General features: G+C 45.8%; 1 pseudogene; it reads right to left on the bottom strand.

Moving 5' to 3' along the window:
• Positions 1-1164: 1164 nt before the first annotated feature.
• LOC145492668 (uncharacterized) lies at positions 1165-1993 on the bottom strand (annotated as a pseudogene).
• Positions 1994-23336: the final 21343 nt, after the last annotated feature.

Below are 23336 nucleotides of genomic sequence, written 5' to 3'. Positions count from 1 at the left end.
AAATATCATCACTTAGAGGCTATCGTAAATAAGAAGAATTTTGGCAATTTTCAAAGCTGGTTTTTTCTAAAGTGCGGCAGTTTATTTCCAGATCAAAACTAGTTTTTATTAGTCTGTCTTAGAGTCTTTACAAATACGCAAACTCTCACTTGGCAAGTTAAAATCCTGTCGCGTGAGCTCTCTCGCGACTTTAACCTAATTTCCTAATTTGCATAATTGTAGTTTTTCCGGGAAAAATTTCCTCTTGATTTGCGACATGTTAGAGGCGTTTATTGGCTTTTTTACTATGACTAAGAGAAAAATATAACTTTTTCAGATAAGTGGCTATACTCTAACCGCGTATTTTGTCATTTGGTGGGTCAAAATCCCCTCGCGTAAGCTTTCTTCAAATTTGACTAATTTGCATGTTGTCGATTTTTCCCCGGAAAACTTCGCGTATTTGTTGATATTACATACAAGCGATGATGACCCTACACCTAATGAAACAAATTTTCTTTAAGTTCTTGTTTTTGAAACTATTGTTGTTTCGATCTCTCAGACGTTGACAGTCCACAACGAACATGACAGTTCGCGAATCGAATTCTGTCGTTTTAATAACCACGGACATGCAAATTAGTGTGCCAGACAGACTCAAGATTGTGTTTTGTAAGTTAGTGAACAGTTTTGGAGACTTCCAGAGTTATTTTTTCACCACATGTGATTGAAGGTAAACAAGTTGCCGAAATGACAGTCAATTCGGTGGAAGAGGAAATGTAATTCGAACATTAAGTAACATGGCTGTGCAAATTAGTGAGTCGAAACTTAATACACTGTTACGTAATAGATTCCTGGCTGGGAAAGTGACAAAACGCTACTAAAGCTGAGCAATCCGTGTTTATTGCTGCTGAAATCTTCGTCCTATTTCTTTAAGCACAGCTTTTTCGTCGATGAAGAAAACCCGGATTGGTTTTATCCATGATAGCATTTAAGTATGGCAACGGACAGCTGGCGTTTAGCAATGCATAAAAATCCTTGCAGTTTTCGTTTTACTGTGTTTACCATAGCATTCATTCAGTTTTCAGTCTTATATTGTTTACAATTTTACAAGTATTTATAAATCCTGTTATGTAAGGGTCCCTGCACCTATCTAAAAGGCCCCAATAGAGAAGATGGGGGTACAAGCAATGAGATCCTCCCTACTAAAACCATGTGACGTTATTTTTGAAAACATGCGCAACTCTCAGAAAATTTTTCAATGGCCTCGAAGAAAGTCTTTTTTCTTGACAGCGGTCCACTTGTCGTCAAGTGTAGCTGATTGCAGATTTCTTTCAGAACTGCCAGTTTGAGTGAGTCAAGGTTCTTGTTCTTTACAAGTTCGCAGATATTGCTATCACCCACGATGATTGGATGGCTTGGTTTACCCATATCATCCATCACCAAACTTCTAAGGGTGTCAAGGGCCATTTCCGACTCTGCGGCCTCGATGTCTTCCTCAGGGATTTCCTCCGCATCAATACCCCTATGACGCAGCGCCGCTGTCTGACGTGAAAACAGGCTGCTGATTTGCTGCGCAGCCCTCCACTCTTCGGGCTTAAACGTGAGCTCTCCGTCTTCATTTCTGAGGGTCTTCATCTCCCTCGCTACCTGCACAGGATCGGCCTTGTTTCCAGTTCTTGCACCCTCTTCAAATTTCTTCATCAAGAAGGCCTTGACGTTATCAGTCATTCTGGTGGGTCGTTTTGTTATCTTCAGAGCCCACCCCAATGGTCTAGGGTCATATCCTCTGACAGTGCTGCCACTATCCTCACCTTACGATGAGGTTGATGGCACATCCGGAGCAAACGTCACCCCCGTCGTAATTCCCACCCATTTCCTCCTAACGCGGTCATACATGGACTCGCAGTCCACCTCAAGACGGTGCTTGCCCGTGTCCATATGGGTGTCTGCCTCTGCTTGGGTCTTGAACGTGAGGACGCATCCAGTCTCTTGGCAAGAGTAGATCTCGGACTGGTTCCTGACGCTTCCTGACACCCACACTTCCCCTGTGTGTAGCTTGACCAAATGGCTTTATCACCCTTAGCCCAGTATCTCCTTGTGGTGTAACTCCAAGACCACTATAGGGGATGAGGCGTCCAGGGCCGATGTCGTACGCTTTCCACACACGGATGCCACACTCCTCATACTGGAAATTGTTCAACACGCTAATACCTGGTATCTTGCCATCTTTGTTTCTCTCCCTGGTCGTGTTCACCTCGACGACCGCTGCTCTGCACCCTTTGATACCACCATTTGATTCTAGTGCTGTTTTCATATCCTCAGCAGTGACGACGTCGTGCCTCTCGTTAACCCAGCGCTTTATGTGTGCCTTCATAGCAGCAGTCTTCCTATCGCAGATGTCCTTACCAGCTTGTGGCTCTGAGAAATCATATCGCACTGGCCTGACACCGGTTCTCACCCCCAAGACTTAGCAACAGATGCCCATTGTGGTAACATCCAGCGTTATCTGATCGGAGGTAGGCTGTTGTCACAACTGGATACTCCTGTTTGACTTTGTGCAGCAAGTCCTCTATGATTGAAAGAACGGCAAAGCTATTTTGGGAGCAGTTGTTGAAAATGTGTACAAAACACTCGACTTCATGCTTGCTCTCCACTGTTGTTCTAGTGATTACTGCGCTGATATGCCAGCTTCTTCCCCTCTTGCCAAAAAAATCACTCATCTGTTCTCTGTATTGCACAGGCAGAAACTTCATGGCCCAGTCCATTATGACAAGACACGAGTTCTCGTCTAACTTCTGGAGGATATGTTGCTTGGCTTCGTCCTGGTTACTTGACCGTAGCAAGTGAGCCTTCCAAGCCTGTATGTTGCGCACACAATCTGTGTACTCAAACCCCAGCCTACCCCTCTCCTCTTCTGTCATGTCCGCTTTGTCTTGCATCTCTGCCACCTCTCTCAGTACTCCTTCCAGACTCTCACAGCGCTCACATTCGTAGCAGTGTTGGTGATCACATTCGCTCCTAAACTCCCATGCACTACTGTCACTTAGTGCGTGGACCGTGCAGTGATCACCGCAATGTTCACCTCGTCCGGTATGTGTCTTGAAATCATTCTTCAAGTACCTTTTTCCATCCTTTAGTAATTTCTGAGTGGCAGTCACGCTGATGCCCTGATATGCTAAGCCCTCCAACATCAAAAATCCCTGGTCAAATGCCTCTGTACCCTCTGCAGTGGTGTTGTCAAGTCCCTGAAGGGATTTCTGCATAGAGGCCGAACACACCTCAATCATTCGGTAGAGAGAACGCTGGCTCGGTGGCTCGAACTCTTGTTCTTTACAATAGTCTAAATATTGTCTGATGATGCGTGAAGGGATGACGGTCCTTATGACCGCTGGTATGATAATCTTCTCTCCCGAGTCAAGCTTGAGAGTTTTTGTCCCGAACGCCACGTCCTGGACAAATTCTGGTCTGGAGATATATTCAATGAAATGATCCACCTTTTCGTGCTCAATTCTTGTACGGAAACTAGGAATTTCGGGGAGTGGTTGGCCCTTTCCGGCTTCTGTTGCATGCTGGCGAGCTTGATCAATGCGCCATTTGGAGAGCCCAGGGATCATCTCTTGAAGCTCAGTTCTTGAAAAGTCGTCTGCAAAGAGGGAAAGGATCTGTCGCTTTGTTTGCCAATGACCTGCTTGCCCATAGGCCTTGACTAAAATGTCGACAAGACCAGAGTTGGGATCAAAACGCTTGCGCTTGCCTTGGTTGTCTCTGTTTGGATCCAAAAGTGCCTCCATTTGTAACGCCTTCCAAACCAATTCTTCTTGGCCGGGAGTGATGACAGACAATGAGGTCGCTATAGTCTTTTTAGCTTTGCGGATGTAATATCGCTGCTGGGTGTCAGAGACGTCGTCCCAGGTCGTGTTCAGGGTGGACATTACAGGGCTGTACCGGCCACCTGAGATGCTGTGGACAGCTTCGTTTAATTTCTGCCGTTTGCTGTTTTGTTCCTCCATCTCGTCAACCCATATGCTAATCTCTTCTTCTGGTATCGAGGCTTGGGACGAATAGGACTGCAAAGAGACTGTTTCTGACCCCTCACCAGTGCTTGAGACCTCTGCACACACCGTGGCTGGCATTATGCTCTCCTCACAAACAGTAATGACAGAGAAAGTGGCGGAATCAGACTCCTCGATATCGTCTCCAATCCCCAAGGTGTCTGAGTAAGGATCCTGAAGCGTAATAAAATGGATTAGCAAATTATGAACAAGATTATTAGTAATTCCTCAAAGATCTCCAATACATGTAACTGTGGAAACTCTATATGTGTTTCCTAGCCGATGCCAAAGGGCTTCCTCGCATTTTTGTTCTTGTTGGTGTCTTCAAGCACTGGTCATTATTTAAGAGCGGTTGAATCTTAGTTAGGACTGGGACCAAGTTGCCATTCAGAAACCGTTCTCGACGCGTGATCGGAAAACTCGGATAAACCGCTATCTTTATAACTAGGTCCAAAGCCTCTCGGAAATCGACCACGCCTAAACGATTCAAAACGGACACCTATTGAAGAAAAGACAGGAAAACCAACAAAGATACCTTTTATTCATGTTGCCAGTCGTTATAGATATCAGGGCACCTGTGGGGCACATCAAAAAATCCTCTGATTACTAAGCTATGAATGGGCAATGTGCAGTAGCTTACCTGCTCTCCAGACATGAAACAGCGAGCCTTACGGGATTTGTAGTGTGCTCCGCGGCAGTTGGAACACAAAGCTGTCAATAAAAATGATAATGATAAATAGATTAACAATACTGACCACAATCACCATCACGATCACCATCAACGTGAGTCACCCTTACCGTCACCATAACCATCGTCATCATGGTCATCATCATCGTACCCAGCTTAACCAAGGACGGCTGCCCAGTCTTATTAACCCATTAAGGTTATTTCGGGCAGCCATGTACTCTTTTTATTTTAACTTAGTTTTGTTCATTTAATTTCTAGCTGAGTGCAAATAAAGTTGTTGTTGTTGTTGTCAATCTGGTTTGTGCACTTACGCCACACCAAATTAAAGTGCTGTAATTTCCTTTCATGACAGCCAAAGGAAGGAAGGCGAGTGAAATAATGGGCGGTGGGCGTCCCTTGCAGCCCCACCCACCTTCCCATTCCCTCTAGGCCCCCTCCTGGTTCCCCTCCTCCCCATTCTCTCCCATTTGAAGTCATTTTGCATGCAGGGTGCCTGATTAGCAAATTACCACTTCAGTCCACCTCGAAGCACTACCATAACGCCCCACCCCCTCCCTCCCTTTTTCAGAAAAAAGTTATAAGGATACGAGACAATATAACAGAATCGAGCAATGCCTTTGTTTATTTAAACGAGTCGACTAAAAGCTAACAGCTCGTTCAAACACAAAAAACAATGGCATGGGATTACGTCTGGCTTCCTTCCCTTGGCATATTCCAATAAAAATTAAAATTTATGTATTGACCATATGAACAAGCACAAAGTAAAATACGCACCTACGAAATAAAGTTTTCGTTTGTATTTACCAGTCAAGCCCACCCCACAATTCTGAGGATTATGGCTGCGGTCTGGCTGCACTCAGTTTGTACTTACCCGATCTGATGGGAACTGTGGCATGGTGAAATTGATAAATTTCGTCCGACAAGGTGACGTTTACGCGGCGCGGTTTCATTATAGTTTTCCGCGGTCCTCGATGACTTGGATACGAGCATGTGTTGCTCTTTCTGCCAGTCCAGTCTGTAGTTAATTTTTTTCTATGTCTCGGGCATATTGTCATTGATGTTTTCTCGTCTTCGGTTGCAACAAAGTATCCAGCTCTATTCAGGATCAGGTCAACCTCATTAACGTTTTCGTCTCCGGTTCGCTGTTGCCTTGAGCTCACTCCCAGGCTTAGTAGATGTGCAGTAATGTCTAGCTTCCATGCCAACAGGGGTACAATCTGCGACCCCGTGCCCTCCAAACTACAGGCAGAATCAGGAGAACTGAACGAGCAAGTCAAACTAACATTCATATTGCAAACGGCAACATCAGCTAAATTGGATCAGTGTAAAGAATCGACTACAGCTGTCTGCAGATGATAAGATAAGGAATGGAAAATTATCCTTCCTGACGGTGTACTTCTACCAAAAATCAGAACCGCTCAATATTTTAAAGAGTTTGACAAAATGCTCCGGTGCAGTATACTATACAAAGCCACTGTACTAATCTGAAAAAGAAATGCGTTGCTCTTAGTCTTAAGTACCTGGAATGCGTCGCAAATTAGTCAAGCGTGAAATATTTCCGGGAAAAACTACAATTATGCAAATTAGGAAATTAGGTTAAGGTCGTGAGAAAGCTCACGCGACAGGATTTTAATTTGCCAAATGAGAGTTTGCGTATTTTGAAAGACTTTAGGACAGACTAATAAAAAATACTTTTGATCTGGAAATAAACTGCCGCACTTTAGAGAAAACCAGCTTTGAAAATTGCCAAAATTCTTCTTACCCACGATAGCCACGAAGTGATGATATTTGAGAGCGCTCCAAAGTAAGTTATTTTTAGCCAAATTCGTTTATGTTGGAGATATGAGCTGTTTATAGGCTGGGAAGTATGTACAGTTCGTATAAATGAATAAGGCTAATGCGAAAAACGTAAAATCATTCGTGGAAGTTTACCCAAACTTCCCTTCTCACGTGGCCAAAATAGCATCAAAAACTAGGGGGGTGGTCTAAATTCTATGAAATTTATTTTATCTTACTAAAAATACCACCGGTCGTTATCTTATCTGATAGGGAAAAAATGCTGAAAGTTTGGAGGGAATCGGCCGACCTCGATCCGTGGACCCTGCCTGGTCCCTAGTGACAATGACACTTAAGACTTAAAGAGGAACCGAAGCCACCTTACGCGCATTGTGATTTTGACAAGCTTCGGGTGGATCTCCCGGAACTTGGGGAACATTTTCCAGTCCCTTGGACGCTAACCGAAGTCCTGATGGCCTTGTTTTGCAGTGAAATGGACACAGCAAACCTTTTTGAACGCTCACTTTCGAGCTTGTGGGCCGAAATATAGCCACACTTTACTTTAAGACTGAAACAGTAGCCGAGACCGCATTTCGCGCATCGTGATTTTGATCAACTTCGGCTCGCTTTCCCGGAACATGGAGAATATTTTCCAGTCCCGGGTACCCTAAACTAACTTTTGATAGCTTTGGTTTGCAGTGAAATGCACACAGCGAAACGTTTTGAACGCTCACTTTCGAGCTTCTGGACAGAAATATAGCCCCACTTCACTTTAAGACTGAAAGGGTAACCGAGACCGTTTTGGCAGCACCGTGATTTTGACCAAATTCAGCTCGATTTACCGGAACTTGCGGAATATTTTCCACTCCCAGGGACGCTAAACTAACTCGTGATGGCCTTGTTTTTCAGTCAAATAAAACAGCAAAACATTTTGAACGCTCACTTTCGGGCTTCTGGGCCGAAATATAGCCCCACTTCACTTTAAGACTGAAACAGTAGCCGATACCGCATTTCCCGCATCGTGATTTTGATCAACTTCGGTTCGATTCCCCGGAACTTGGGCAATATTTTTCAGTCCCGGGGACTCTAAACTAACCCCTGATGGCCTTGGTTTGCAGTGAAATGGACACAGCAAAACTTTTTGAACTTTCACTTTCGGGCTTCTGGGCCGAAATATAGCCCCAGTTCACTTTAAGAATGAAAGAGTAGCCGAGACCGCATTACGCGCATCGTGATTTTGACAACATTCGGCTCGATTTCCCCGAACTTGGGCTCGATTTCTCGGGAAATGGGGAATATTTTCCGGTACCGGGGACTCTAAAGTAACTCCTGATTGCCTTGGTTTGCATTGAAATGGAGAGAGCAAAACTTTTTCAACGCTCCCCTTCGGGCTTCTGAGCCGAAATATAGCCCCACTTCAGTTTAACACGGAAAGAGTAGCCGACACCGTCTTACGCGCATCGTGATTTTGACCAACTTCGGCTCGATTTCCGGAAACTTCGGGTATATATTCAAGTCCAAAGGACTCTAAAATAACCCGTGATGGCCTTGGTCTGCAGTGAAATGGACACAGCAAATTTTTTTGAACGCTTACTTTCGAAACTCTGGGCCGAAATATAGCCCCACTTCACCTCAAGACTGAAATACTAGCCGAGACCGCCTTAGACGCATCGTGATTTTGACCAACTTCGGCTTGGGTTGCCAGAACTTAAGGGATATTTTCCAGTCACGTGGACTCTAAACTAACTCATGATGGCCTTGGTTTTCAGTTAAATTGAGAGAGCCAAACTTTGTGAACGCTCACTTTCGAGCTTCTGGGCCGAAATATACAGCCACGTCACTTTAAGACTAAAAGAGTAGCCGAGACTGCTTTACGCGCATCGTGATTTTGACAAACTTCGGCTCGATTTCCCGGGACTTGGTGGAAATTTTGATGTCCCGGACACTGTAAACAATCTGCTGATGTGGCTTGGTTTGCAGTGAAATGGACATAGCAAAACTTTCTGAACTTTCACTTTCTAGCCTCTGGGCCGAAATATAGCCCCAGTTCACTTTAAGAATGAAAGAGTAGCCGAGACCGCCTTACGCGCATCGTGATTTTGACAAAAACGGCTCGATTTCCAAGGACTTGGGCGATATTTTCCAGTCAAGAGGAGTCTAAACTAACTCTTGATGGCCTTGGTTCGCAGTGAAATGAGCACAGCAAAACTTTTTGAACTTTCACTTTCTAGCTTCTCGGCCGAAATATAGCCCCAGTTCACTTTAAGAATGAATGAGTAGCCGAGACCGCCTTACGCGCATCGTGATTTTGAGAAAATTCGGCTCGATTTCCCCGAATTTGGGCGATATTTTCCATTTCCGAGGAGTCTAAACTAACTCCTGATGGCTTTGGTTTCCAGTGAGATGAACACAGCAAAACTCTTTGAACTTTCACTTTCTAGCTTCTCGGCCGAAATATAGCCCCAGTTCACTTTAAGAATGAAAGAGTAGCCGAGACCGGCTTACGCGCATCGTGATTTTGACAAAATTCGGCTGGATTTCCCCGAACTTGGGCGATATTTTCTAGTCCCGAGGAGCCTAAACTAACTCCTGATGGCCTTGGTTTGCACTGAAATGGACACAGTAACACTTTTTGAAGGCTTATTTTCGAGCGTCCGGGATGAAATATAGCCCCAGTTCACTTGAAGACTAAAGGGGTAGCCGAGACAGCCTTACGCGCATCGTTATTTTGGGATACTTCGACTCAATTTCCCGCAAATAGGGGGATATTTTCCAGTCCCGGGGACTCTAAACTAACTCCTGATGGCCTTGGTTTCCAGTGAAATGGACACAGGAACACTTTTTGAACGCGCACTTTCGAGCTTGCTGGCCGAAGTATAGCCCTACTTCTTTTTAAGACTGAAAGAGTAGGCGGGAGCGCCTTACGCGCACTGTGTTTTTGAGGATCTTCGGCGCGATCTGGCGAAACTTGGGAGATATTTTTCAGTCCCAAGGTCTCTAAACTCACTCCTGATTGTCTAAGATGTGAGTGAAATAGAGACAAACATTTTTGAACCCTTACTTTCGAGCTTCTCGAGTTAAATCTAACTCCACTTTACCTTAAGACTGAAAGAGTAGCCGAGACCCCCTTAAGCGCATCGTGATGTTGACTAACTTCGGGTGGATTTCCCGTAACTTGGGGGATATTTCCAGTCCCTTGGACGCTAAACTAAGTCGTGATGGCCTTGTTTTGCAGTGAAATGGACACAGCAAAACTTTTTAAACACTCAGTTTCGAGCTTCTGGGCCGAAATATTGCCCCACTTCACTTTAAGACTGAAAGAGTAGCCGAGACCGCCGTACGCGCGTCGTGATTTTGACCAAGTTCGGTTAAATTTCCCGGAACTTGGGGGATATTTTCCAGTCCCGGAGACTCTAAACCGACCCCCGACGTCCTTGGTCTGCAGTAAAATAGACACAGCAAAACTTTTTGAACGCTGACTTTTGAGCTTCTGGGCCGAAATATAGCTCCACTTCACTTTAAGAGTGAAAGAGTAGCCGAGACCGCCTTACGCCCATCGTAATTTTGACCAACTTCGGCTCGATTTCCCGGAACTTGGGGGATATTTTCCAGTCCCGCGGACTCCAAAGTAACTCCTGATGGCCCTGCTCTGGAGTCAAATGGACACAGCACAACTTTTTGAACGCTCACTTTCGAGCTTCTGGGCGGAAATATTGCCCCAGTTCACTTTAACAATGAAAGAGTAAGTGATTTTGACCAACTTTCGCTCGATTTCCCGGGAAATGGGGGATAGTTTCCGGTACCGGGGACTCTAAACTAACTCCTGATTGCCTTGGTTTGCAGTGAAATGGACACAGCACAACTTTTTGAACGCTCACGTTTGAGCTTCTGGGCCGAAGCATAGCCCTACTTCACTTTAAGACTCAAAGACTAGCCGAGACCGCCTTACGCGCCTCGTGATTTTGGGCTACTTCGGCTTGACTTCCCGGAACTTGGGAGATAATTCCCAGTCCCGGGCACTCTAAACTAATTCCTGATGGCCTTGGTTTTCAGTGAAAGGGACACAGCCAAACTCTTTGAACGTTCACTTTCGAGCTTGTGGGCCGAAATATAGCCCTACTTCACTTTAAGACTGAAAGAGTAGCCGGGACCGCCTTACGCGCATGGTAATTTTGTCGAACTTCGGCTTCATTTCCTGGGACTTGGGGGATATTTTCTAGTATCGGAAGCTCTAAACTAACTCCTGAATGCCTTGGTTTTTAGTGAAATGGACACAGCTAAAAGGGGCGCACGCTAGGTTTCCAGGTTGTAGGCCGAAATATAGCCCCACTTTATTTTAAGACTGAAAGTGTACACGAAACCGCCTTAAGCGCATCGAAATTTTTAGCCACTATGGCTCGATATGCCAAAACTTGGGGGATATTTTCCAGTCCCGGGGACTCTACCCTAACTCTTGATGGCCTTAGTTTTCAGTAAAATGGTCACAGGTAACAGGAGCGCACGCTCGGTGTCGAGCTTCTAGGCCGAAATGTAGCCCCAGTTCATTTTAAGACTGAAAGAGTAAACGAAACTGCCGTAGGCTTATCGTAATTTTAAGAAAGTATGGCTCAATTTGCCGAAACTTGGAGGATAGCTTCCAGTCTCGAGGATTCTAAACTATCTCCTGATGGACTTAGTTCTTAGTGAAATGGACACACGTAAAAGGAGAGCACGCTCGGTGTCGAGCTTGTAGAACCGAAATATAGCCCCACTTCATTATCGGAGTAAACGAGTAGCCGAGACCGCCTTACGCGCATCGTGATTTTGAGCATCTTTGGCTCGATTTGCCGGAATTCGGGGAATATTATCCAGTCCCGAGGACTCTATGCTAACTCCTGATGAACTTAGTTTTCAGTGATATGTACACAGGCAAAAGGAGCGCACGCTCGGTGTTGAGCTTGTCGGCCGAAATATAGCCCCACTTCATTTTAAGACTGAAAGAGTAGGGGAGACCACCTTACGCGCATTATGATTTTGAGTACCTTTGGCTCGATCTGCCAGAATTTGGGAAATATTTTCCAGTCCCAAGGACTCTAAACTAACTCCTGATGGCCTAAGATGTCAGTGAAATGGACACAGGTAAAATTAGCGCACGCCCGGTCTCGAGCTTCTAGGTCGAAATATAGCACCCCTTAATTTCAAGACTGAAAGAGTAGCCGAGACCGCCTTACGCGCATCGTGATTTTGGGCCACTTTTGCTCGATTTCCCGGAAGTAGGCCAATAATTTAAAGTCCCGGGGACGCTAAACTAACTCCCGATGACCTTGGTTTGCAGTTTAATGAACACAGCAAAACATTCTGAACGCTCACCTTCGAGCTTCAGGGCCGAAATATAGCCCTACTTAAATTTAAGACTGAAAGAATAGCCGAGAGCCCGTTACGCGCATCATAATTTTCATCAACTTCGGCGCCATTTCCTGGAACTTGGAGAATATTTTCCAGTCCCGGGGACTCTAAACTAACTTCTGATGGCCTTGGTTTGCAGTGAAATGGACACAGCAAAATTTTTTTAACGCTCACTTTCGAGCTTGTGGGCCTAAATATAGCCACACTTCACTTTAAGACTGAAACAGTAGCCGAGACCGCGTTCCGCGCATCGTGATTTTGATCAACTTCTGCTCGCTTTCCTGTAACTTGGGGAATATTTTCCAGTCCCGGGGACTCTAAACTAACTCCTGATGGCCATGGCTTGCTGTGAAATTCACACAGCACAAGTTTTTGAACGCACACTTTCGAGCTTCTAGGCCGAAATATAGTCCCACATCACTTACGACTTAAAGAGTAGCCGAGACCGGCGTGCGCGCATCGTGATTTTGACCAACTTCGGGTCGATATTCCGGAACTTGGGGGATATTTTCCAGTCCCAGGGACTCTAAACTAACTCTTGATGGCCTTGGTTTGCAGTGAAATGGAGACAGCAAAACTGTTTGAACGCTCACCTTCAAGCTTCTGGGCCGAAATATAGCCCACTTTACTTTAATACAGAAAAAGTAGCCGAGACCGCCCTACCCGGATCGTGATTTTCACAAACTTCGGGTGGATTTCCCGGAACTTGGGGGATATTTTCCAGTCCCTTGGACGCTAAAGTAGGTGCCGATGGCCTTGTTTTGCAGTGAAATGGACACAGCAAAGCTTTTTGAACGCGCACTTTCGAGCTTGTGGGCCGAAATATAGCCATACTTCACTTTAAGACTGAAACAGTAGCCGAGACCACGTTTCGCGCATCGTGATTTTAATCAACTTCGGCTCGATTTCCCGGAACTTGCGAAATATTTTCCAGTCCCGGGGACTGTAAACTAACTCGTGCTGGTCTTGGTTTGCAGTGAAACGGTAACAGAAAAAGTTTTTGAACGCATACTTTCGAGCTTCTGGACCGAAATAGAACCCCACTTCACATGAAGACTGAAAGAGTAGCCGAGACCGCCTTACGTGCATCGTGATTTTGAGCAACTTCGGCTCGATTTGCCGGAACTAAGGGGATATATTCCAGTTCTGAGGACTCTAAACTAATTCCTGATGGCCTTCGTTTGCAGTAAAATGGAGCCAGCAAAACTTTTTGAACGCTCAATTTCGAGCTTCTGGGCCAAAATATAGCCCCCCATTACTTTAACACTGAAAGAGTAGCCGAGACCGCCATACGCGCATCGTGATTTTGACAAACTTCGGGTTGATTTCCCGGAACTTGGGGGATATTTTCCAGTCCCGGGGACTCTCAACTAACTCCTGCTTGTCTCCGTTTGCAGTGAAATGGACACAGCGAAAGTTTTTGAACTTTACTTTAAGACTGAAAGAGTAGATGAGAGAGCCTTATGCGCATCGTAATTTTGACGAACTTCGAATGGATTTCCCGGAACTTGGGGGATATTTTGCAGTCCCTTGGACACTAAAGTAAGTCCTGATGGCCTTGTTTTGAAGTAAAATGGACACAAGAAAACTTTTTGAACGCTCACTTTCTAGCTTGTGGGCCGAAATATAGCCACACTTCACTTTAAGACGGAAAGAGTAGCCGAGACCACGTTACGCGCAAATCGTGATTTTGACCAACTTCGGGTCGGTTTCCCGGAACTTGGGGGAGATATTCCATTTCCGCGGGCTCTAAACTAACTCCTGATGGCCTTGGTTTTCAGTGAAATGGACAAAGGAAAGCTTTTTGAACACTCTCTGTGTAGCTTCTGGGCCGAAATAGAATCCGACTTCACTTTCAGACTGAAATAGTAGCCGAGACCGCCTCACGGGCAACGTGAGTTAGACCAAGTTCAGCTCGATTTGACGCAACTTTTGGGATATTTTCCAGTCCGGGGGACTCTAAACTAACTCCGGATGGCCTTCGTTTGCACTGATATGGGCACAGCATAACTTTTTGAACGCCCATTTTGGAGCTTCTGGCCGAAATATAACCCCACTTCACTTTAAGACTGAAAGAGTAGCCGAGACCGCCTTACGCGCATCGTGATTTTGACCATTTTCGGATCGATTTCTCGGAACTTGGGGGATATTTTCCAGTCCCGGGGACACTAAACTAACACCTGATCGCCTTGCTTTGCATTGAAATGGACAGAGCAAAACTTTTTGAACGCTCACTTTCGAGCTTGTGTAGCGGAGACCGCATTTCGCGCATCGTGATTTTGATCAACTTCGGCTCGCTTTCCCGGAACTTGGGGAATATTTTCCAGTCCCCGGGACCCTAAACTAACTTTGATAGCTTTGGTTTGCAGTGAAATGCACACAGCAAAACTTTTTGCACGCTCACTTTCGAGCTTCTGGACAGAAATACAGCCCAACTTTACTGTAAGACTGAAAGAGTAGCCGAAAGCGCCTTACGTATATCGTAATTTTGACGAAGTTCGAATGGATTTCCCGGAACTAGGGGTATATTTTCCAGTCCCTTGGACGCTAAACTAAGTCCTGATGGCCTTGTTTTGAAGTGAAATGGACACAGCAAAACGTTTTGAACGCTCACTTTCTAGCTTGTGGGCCGAAATATAGGCACACTTGACTTTAAGACTGAAACAGTAGCCGAGACCACGCTACGCCCATCATGAATTTGATCCACTTCGGCTCCAATTCCCGGGACTTGAGGGATATTTTCCAGTCCCGGGGACTCTAAACTAACTCCTGATGGCCTTGGTTTGCATTGAAATTGACACAGCACAATTTTTTGAAAGCACACTTTGGAGATTCTGGGCCAAAATATAGCCCCACTTCACTTAAGACTGAAAGAGTAGCCGAGACCGCCTTGCTCGCATCGTGAGTTTGACACACTTCGGATCGATATTCCGGAACTTGGGGGATATTTTCCAGTCCCAGGAACTCTAAACTAACTCCTGATGGCCTTGGTTTGCAGTGAAATGGACAGAGCAAAACTGTTTGAACGCTCACCTTCGAGCTTCCTGGCCGAAATAAAGCCCCACTCTACTTTAAGACTTAAAGAGTAACCGAGACCACCTTACGCGCATTGTGATTTTGACAAACTTCGGGTGGATCTCCCGGAACTTGGGGAACATTTTCCAGTCCCTTGGACGCTAAACTAAGTCCTGATGGCCTTGTTTTGCAGTGAAATGGACACAGCAAAACTTTTTGAACGCTCACTTACGAGCTTGTGGGCCGAAATATAGCCACACTTTACTTTAAGACTGAAACAGTAGCCGAGACCGCATTTCGCGCATCGTGATTTTGATCAACTTCGGCTCGCTTTCCCGGAACTTTGGATATATTTTCCAGTCCCGGGTACCCTAAACTAACTTTTGATAGCTTTGGTTTGCAGTGAAATGCACACAGCAAAACTTTTTGAACGCTCACTTTCGAGCTTCTGGGCTGAAATATAGCCCCACTTCACTTTAAGACTGAAACAGTAGCCGATACCGCATTTCGCGCGTCGTGATTTTGATCAACTTCTGTTCGATTCCCCGAAACTTGGGCAATATTTTTCATTCCCGGGGACTCTAAACTAATCCCTGATGGCCTTGGTTTGCAGTGAAATGGACACAGGAAAACGTTTTGAACGCTCACTTTCGGGCTTCTGGCCCGAAATATAGCCCCACTTCTCTTTAAGACAGAAAGAGTAGCCGAGACCACTTTAGGGGCATCGTTATTTTGACCAACCTCGGCTCAATTTCCCGGACCTTGGGGCCTATTTTCTTGTCCCGGGGACACTAAAGTAACTCCTGATGGCTTTGGTTTGCAGTGAAATGAACACAGCAAAACTTTTTGAACGCTCACTTTCGGCCTTCTGGCCCGAAATATAGCCTCACTTCACTTTAAGACTGAAAGAGTAGCCGAGACCGCCTTACGCGAATCGTTATTTTGACCAACTTCGGCTCGATTTCCCGGAAGTTGGGGGATATTTTTCAGTCTCAGGGACTCTAAACTAGCTCCTGATAGCTTTGGTTTGCAGTGAAATAAACACAGGGAAACTTTTTGAACGCTCACTTTCAAGCTCCTGGGCAGGAATAAAGCCTCACTTCACTTTAAGACTGAAACAGTAAGCGAGACCGCCTAACGCGCACCGTGATTGTGACCAACTTCGGCTAAATTTCCCTGAACTTGGGGGATATTTTCCAGTCCCGAAGACTCTGAAGTAACCCCTGATGGCCTTCGTTTGCATTGAAATGGACACAGGGAAACTTTCTGAACGCTCACTTTTGAGCTTCTGGGCCGAAATATAACCCCACTTCACTTTTAGACTGAAAGACTAGCCAAGACCGTCTTAGCGCGCACCGTGATTTTGACCAACGTCTTCTCCATTTTCCGGAACTTGGGAAACATATTACAGTCCCGAGGACTCTAAACTAACTCCTGATGGCCTTGGTTTACAGTGAAATGGACACAACATATTTTTTGCATCGCTCACTTTGGAGCTTGTGGGCCGAAATAGAGCCCCACCTCACTTTAAGACTGAAAGAGTAGCCGAGGCCGCCTTAGGCGCATCGTGATTTTGACCAACTTCGGCTTGAGTTGCCAGAACTTAAAAGATATTTTCCAGTCCCGGGGACTCTAAACTAACTCATGGTTGCCTTGGTTTTCAGTGAAATTCAGAGAGGAAAACTTTTTGAACGCTCACTTTCGAGCTTCTGGACCGAAATATAGCCCTACTTCACTTTAAGACTGAAAGAGTAGCCGAGACGCCCTTACGCGAATCGTTATTTTGACCAACTTCGTCTCGATTTCGCGGAACTTGGGGGATATTTTCCAGTTCCGGGCACTGTAAACTACTTCCTGAGGGCCTTGCTTTGCAGTGAAATGGGCACAGCATAACTTTTTGAACGCTCACTTTCGAGGTTCTGGGCCGAAATATACAGCCACTTCACTTTAAGACTCAAAGAGTAGCCGAGACTGCTTTACGCGTATCGTGATTTTGACAAACTTCGGCTCGATTTCCCGGGACTTGGGGGATATTTTGATGTCCCGTACACTGTAAACTATCTCCTGATGTGGCTTAGTTCGCGGTGAAATGGACACAGCAAAACTTTTTGAACTTTCACTTTCGAGCTTCTGGGCCGAAATATAGCCCGAGTTCACTTTAAGAATGAAAGAATAGCCGAGACCGCCTTACGCGCATCGTGATTTTGACCAACTTTGGCTCGATTTCCCGGGAAATGGGGACTATTTTCCGGTACCGGGGATTCTAAAGTAACTCCTGATTGCCTTGGTTTGCATTGAAATGGAGAGAGCAAAACTTTTTCAACGCTCCCCTTCGGGCTGCTGAGCCGAAATATAGCCCCACTTCAGTTTAAGACTGAAAGAGTAGCCGACACCGTCTTAGGCGTATCGTAATTTTGACCAACTTCGGCTCGATTTCCCGAAACTTCGGGTATATATTCAAGTCTCAAGGACTCTAAACTAAACCCTGATGGCCTTGGTCTGCAGTGAAATGGACACAGCAATTTTTTTTGGAACGCTTACTTTCGAAATTCTGGGCCGAAATACAACCCCACTTCACTTTAAGACTGAAATAGTGGCCGAGACAGCCTTAGACGCATCGTAAATTTGCCAAATTCGGCTTGAGTTGGAAGAACTTAAGAGATATTTTCCAGTCCCGTGGACTCTAAACTAACTCATGATGGCCTTGGTTTTCAGTTAAATTCAGAGAGCAAAACTTTTTGAACGCTCAGTTTCGAGGTTCTGGGCCGAAATATACAGCCACGTCACTTTAAGACTAAAAGAATAGCCGAGACTGCTTTACGCGCATCGTGATTTTGACAAACTTCGGCTCGATTTCCCGGGACTTGGGGGATATTTTGATGTCCCGGACACTGTAAACAGTCTGCTGATCTGGCTTGGTTTGCGGTGAAATGGACACAGCAAAACTTTTTTAACTTTCACTTTCTAGCCTCTGGGCCGAAATATAGCCCCACTTCACTTTAAGGATGAAAGAGTAGCCGAGACCGCCTTACGCGCATCGTGATTTTGACAAACTTCGGCTCGATTTCCCCGAAATTGGGCGATATTTTCCATTCCCGAGGAGTCTAAACTAGCTCCTGATGGCCTTGGTTTGCAGTGAAATGAACACAGCAAAACTTTTTGAACTTTCACTTTCTAGCTTCTCGGCCGAAATATAGCCCCAGTCCACTTTAAGAATGAAAGACTAGCCGAGACCGCCTTACGCGCATCGTGATTTTCGGATACTTCGGCTCGATTTCCCGCAAATAGGGGGATATTTTCCAGTCCCGGGAACTCTAAACTAACTCCTGATGGCCTTGGTTTCCAGTGAAATGGACACAGGAACACTTTTTGAACGCGCACTTTCGAGCTTGCTGGCCGAAATATAGCCCTACTTCTTTTTAAGACTGAAAGAGTAGGCGGGAGCGCCTTACGCGCATTGTGATTTTGAGGATCTTCGGCTCGATCTGGCGAAACTTGGGAGATATTTTCCAGTCCCAAAGTCTCTAAACTCACTCCTGTTTGTCTAAGATGTGAGTGAAATAGAGACAAAAATTTTTGAACCCTTACTTTCGAGCTTCTGGAGGTAAATCTAAGCCCACTTTACCTTAAGACTGAAAGAGTAGCCGAGACCCCCTTAAGCGCATCGTGATGTTGACTAACTTCGGGTGGATTTCCCGTAACTTGGGGGATATTTCCAGTCCCTTGGACGCTAAACTAAGTCGTGATGGCCCTATTTTGCAGTGAAATGGACACAGCAAAACTTTTTAAACACTCAGTTTCGAGCTTCTGGGCCGAAATATTGCCCCACTTCACTGTAAGACTGAAAGAGTAGCCGAGACCGCCGTACGCGCGTCGTGATTTTGACGAAGTTCGGTTAAATTTCCCGGAACTTGGGGGATATTTTCCAGTCCCGGGGACTCTAAACGGACCCCCGACGTCCTTGGTCTGCAGTAAAATGGACAGAGGAAAACTTCTTGAACGCTGACTTTTGAGCTTCTGGGCCGAAATATAGCTCCACTTCACTTTAAGAGTGAAAGAGCAGCCGAGACCGCCTCACGCCCATCGTCATTTTGACCAACTTCGGCTCGATTTCCCGGAACTTGGGGGATATTTTCCAGTCCCGCGGACTCCAAAGTAACTCCTGATGGCCTTGGTCTGGAGTGAAATGGACACAGCACAACTTTTTGAACGCTCACTTTCCAGCTTCTGGGCGGAAATATTGCCCCAGTTCACTTTAACAATGAAAGAGTAACCGGGACCGCCTTACGCGCATCGTGATTTTGACCAACTTTGGATCGATTTCCCGGGAAATGGGGGATAGTTTCCGGTACCGGGGACTCTAAACTAACTCCTGATTGCCTTGGTTTGCAGTGAAATGGACACAGCACAACTTTTTGAACGCTCACGTTTGAGCTTCTGGGCCGAAGCATAGCCCTACTTCACTTTAAGACTCAAAGACTAGCCGAGACCGCCTTACGCGCATCGTGATTTTGGGCTACTTCGGCTCGACTTCCCGGAACTTGGGAGATAATTCCCAGTCCCGGGCACTCTAAACTAATTCCTGATGGCCTTGGTTTTCAGTGAAATGGACACAGCCAAACTCTTTGAACGTTCACTTTCGAGCTTCTGGGCCGAAATATAGCCCCACTTCACTTTAAGACTGAAAGAGTAGCCGGGACCGCCTTACGCGCATGGTAATTTTGTCGAACTTCGGCTTGATTTCCTGGGACTTGGGGGATATTTTCCAGTATCGGAAGCTCTAAACTAACTCCTGAATGCCTTGGTTTTTAGTGAAATGCACACAGGTAAAAGGGGCGCACGCTAGGTTTCCAGGTTGTAGGCCGAAATATAGCCCCACTTTATTTTAAGACTGAAAGTGTACACGAAACCGCCTTAAGCGCATCGAAATTTTTAGCCACTATGGCTCGATCTGCCAAAACTTGGGGGATATTTTCCAGTCCCGGGGACTCTACCCTAACTCTTGATGGCCTTAGTTTTCAGTAAAATGGTCACAGGTAACAGGAGCGCACGCTCGGTGTCGAGCTTCTAGGCCGAAATGTAGCCCCAGTTCATTTTAAGACTGAAAGAGTAAACAAAACTGCCGTAGGCTTATCGTAATTTTAAGAAAGTATGGCTCAATTTGCCGAGACTTGGAGGATAGCTTCCAGTCTCGAGGATTCTAAACTATCTCCTGATGGACTTAGTTCTTAGTGAAATGGACACAGGTAAAAGGAGAGCACGCTCGGTTTCGAGCTTGTAGAACCGAAATATAGCCCCACTTCATTTTCGGAGTAAACGAGTAGCCGAGACCGCCTTACGCGCATCGTGATTTTGAGCATCTTTGGCTCGATTTGCCGGAATTCGGGGAATATTATCCAGTCCCGAAGACTCTATGGTAACTCCTGATGAACTTAGTTTTCAGTGATATGTACACAGGCAAAAGGAGCGCACGCTCGGTGTTGAGCTTGTCGGCCGAAATATAGCCCCACTTCATTTTAAGACTGAAAGAGTAGGGGAGACCACCTTACGCGCATCGTGATTTTGAGCAACTTTGGCTCGATCTGCCAGAATTTGGGAAATATTTTCCAGTCCCAAGGACTCTAAACTAACTCCTGATGGCCTAAGATGTCAGTGAAATGGACACAGGTAAAATTAGCGCACGCCCGGTCTCGAGCTTCCAGGTCGAAATATAGCACCCCTTAATTTCAAGACTGAAAGAGTAGCGGAGACCGCCTTACGCGCATCGTGATTTTGGGCCACTTTTGCTCGATTTCCCGGAAGTTGGCGAATAATTTAAAGTCCCGGGGACGCTAAACTAACTCCCGATGACCTTGGTTTGCAGTTTAATGAACGCAGCAAAACATTCTGAACGCTCACCTTCGAGCTTCAGGGCCGAAATATAGCCCTACTTAAATTTAAGACTGAAAGAACCGCCGAGAGCCCGTTACGCTAATCGTAATTTTCATCAACTTCGGCGCCATTTCCTGGAACTTGGAGAATATTTTCCAGTCCCGGGGACTCTAAACTAACTCCTGATGGCCTTGGTTTGCAGTGAGATGGACACAGCAAAACTTTTTGAACGCTCACTTTCGAGTTTGTGGGCCTAAATATAGCCACACTTCACTTTAAGACTGAAACAGTAGCCGAGACCGCGTTACGCGCATCGTGATTTTGATCAAGTTCTGCTCGCTTTCCTGGAACTTGGGGAATATTTTCCAGTCCCGGGGACTCTAAACTAACTCCTGATGGCCATGGTTTGCAGTGAAATTCACACAGCACAAGTTTTTGAAGGCACACTTTCGAGCTTCTAGGCCGAAATATAGTCCCACATCACTTACGACTTAAAGAGTAGCCGAGACCGGCGTGCGCGCATTGTGATTTTGACCAACTTCAGGTCGATATCCCGGAACTTGGGGGATATTTTCCAGTCCCAGGGACTCTAAACTAATTCTTCATTGCCTTGGTTTGCAGTGAAATGGAGACAGCAAAACTGTTTGAACGCTCACCTTCAAGCTTTTGGGCCGAAATATAGCCCACTTTACTTTTATACTGAAAAAGTAGCCGAGACAGCCTTACGCGCATCGTGATTTTGACAAACTTCGGGTGGATTTCCCTGAACTTGCGGGATATTTTCCAGTCCCTTGGACGCTAAAGTAGGTGCCGATGGCCTTGTTTTGCAGTGAAATGGACACAGCAAAGCTTTTTGAACGCGCACTTTCGAGCTTGTGGGCCGAAATATAGCCATACTTCACTTTAAGACTGAAACAGTAGCCGAGACCACGTTTCGCGCATCGTGATTTTAATCAACTTCGGCTCGATTTCCCGGAACTTGCGAAATATTTTCCAGTCCCGGGGACTGTAAACTAACTCGTGCTGGTCTTGGTTTGCAGTGAAACGGAAACAGAAAAAGTTTTTGAACGCACACTTTCGAGCTTCTGGACCGAAATAGAACCCCACTTCACATGAAGACTGAAAGAGTAGCCGAGACCGCCTTACGTGCATCGTGATTTTGAGCAACTTCGGCTGGATTTGCCGGAACTAAGGGGATATATTCCAGTTCTGAGGACTCTAAACTAATTCCTGATGGCCTTGGTTTGCAGTAAAATGGAGCCAGCAAAACTTTTTGAACGCTCAATTTCGAGCTTCTGGGCCGAAATATAACCCACTTTACTTTAACTCCTGATGGCCTAAGATGTCAGTGAAATGGACACAGGTAAAATTAGCGCACGCCCGGTCTCGAGCTTCTAGGTCGAAATATAGCCCCCCTTAATTTTAAGACTGAAAGAGTAGCCGAGACTGCCTTACGCGCATCGTGATTTTGGGCCACTTTTGCTCGATTTCCCGGAAGTTGGCGAATAATTTAAAGTCCCGGGGACGCTAAACTAACTCCCGATGACCTTGGTTTGCAGTTTAATGAACACAGCAAAACATTCTGAACGCTCACCTTCGAGCTTCAGGGCCGAAATATAGCCCTACTTAAATTTAAGACTGAAAGAATAGCCGAGAGCCCGTTACGCGCATCATAATTTTCATCAACTTCGGCGCCATTTCCTGGAACTTGGAGAATATTTTCCAGTCCCGGGGACTCTAAACTAACTCCTGATGGCCTTGGTTTCCAGTGAAATGGACACAGCAAAACTTTTTGAACGCTCACTTTCGAGCTTGTGGGCCTAAATATAGCCACACTTTACTTTAAGACTGAAACATTAGCCGAGACCGCTTTACGCGCATCGTGATTTTGATCAAGTTCTGCTCGCTTTCCTGGAACTTGGGGAATATTTTCCAGTCCCGGGGACTTTAAACTAACTTCTGATGGCCATGGTTTGCAGTGAAATTCACACAGCACAAGTTTTTGAAGGCACACTTTCGAGCTTCTAGGCCGAAATATAGTCCCACATCACTTACGACTTAAAGAGTAGCCGAGACCGGCGTGCGCGCATCGTGATTTTGACCAACTTCGGGTCGATATTCCGGAACTTGAGGGATATTTTCCAGTCCCGGGGACTCTAGACTAACTCTTGATGGCCTTGGTTTGCAGTGAAATGGAGACAGCAAAACTGTTTGAACGCTCACCTTCAAGCTTCTGTGCCGAAATATAGCCCACTTTACTTTAAGACTGAAACAGTAGCCGAGACCACGTTTCGCGCATCGTGATTTTGATCAACTTGGGCTCGATTTCCCGGAACTTGCGAAATATTTTCCAGTCCCGGGGACTCCAAACTAACTCGCGCTTGTCTTGGTTTGCAGTGAAACGGAAACAGAAAAAGTTTTTGAACGCACACTTTCGAGCTTCTGGACCGAAATACAACCCCACTTCACTTGAAAACTGAAAGAGTAGCCGAGACCGCCTTACGTGCATCGTGATTTTGAGTAACTTCGGCTGGATTTGCCGGAACTAAGGGGATATATTCCAGTTCTGAGGA

This window comes from Orbicella franksi, chromosome 7, assembly GCF_964199315.1.
Source record: "Orbicella franksi chromosome 7, jaOrbFran1.1, whole genome shotgun sequence".
Lineage (NCBI taxonomy): Eukaryota > Metazoa > Cnidaria > Anthozoa > Scleractinia > Merulinidae > Orbicella > Orbicella franksi.
This window is presented reverse-complemented; position numbering and strand designations above follow the sequence as displayed.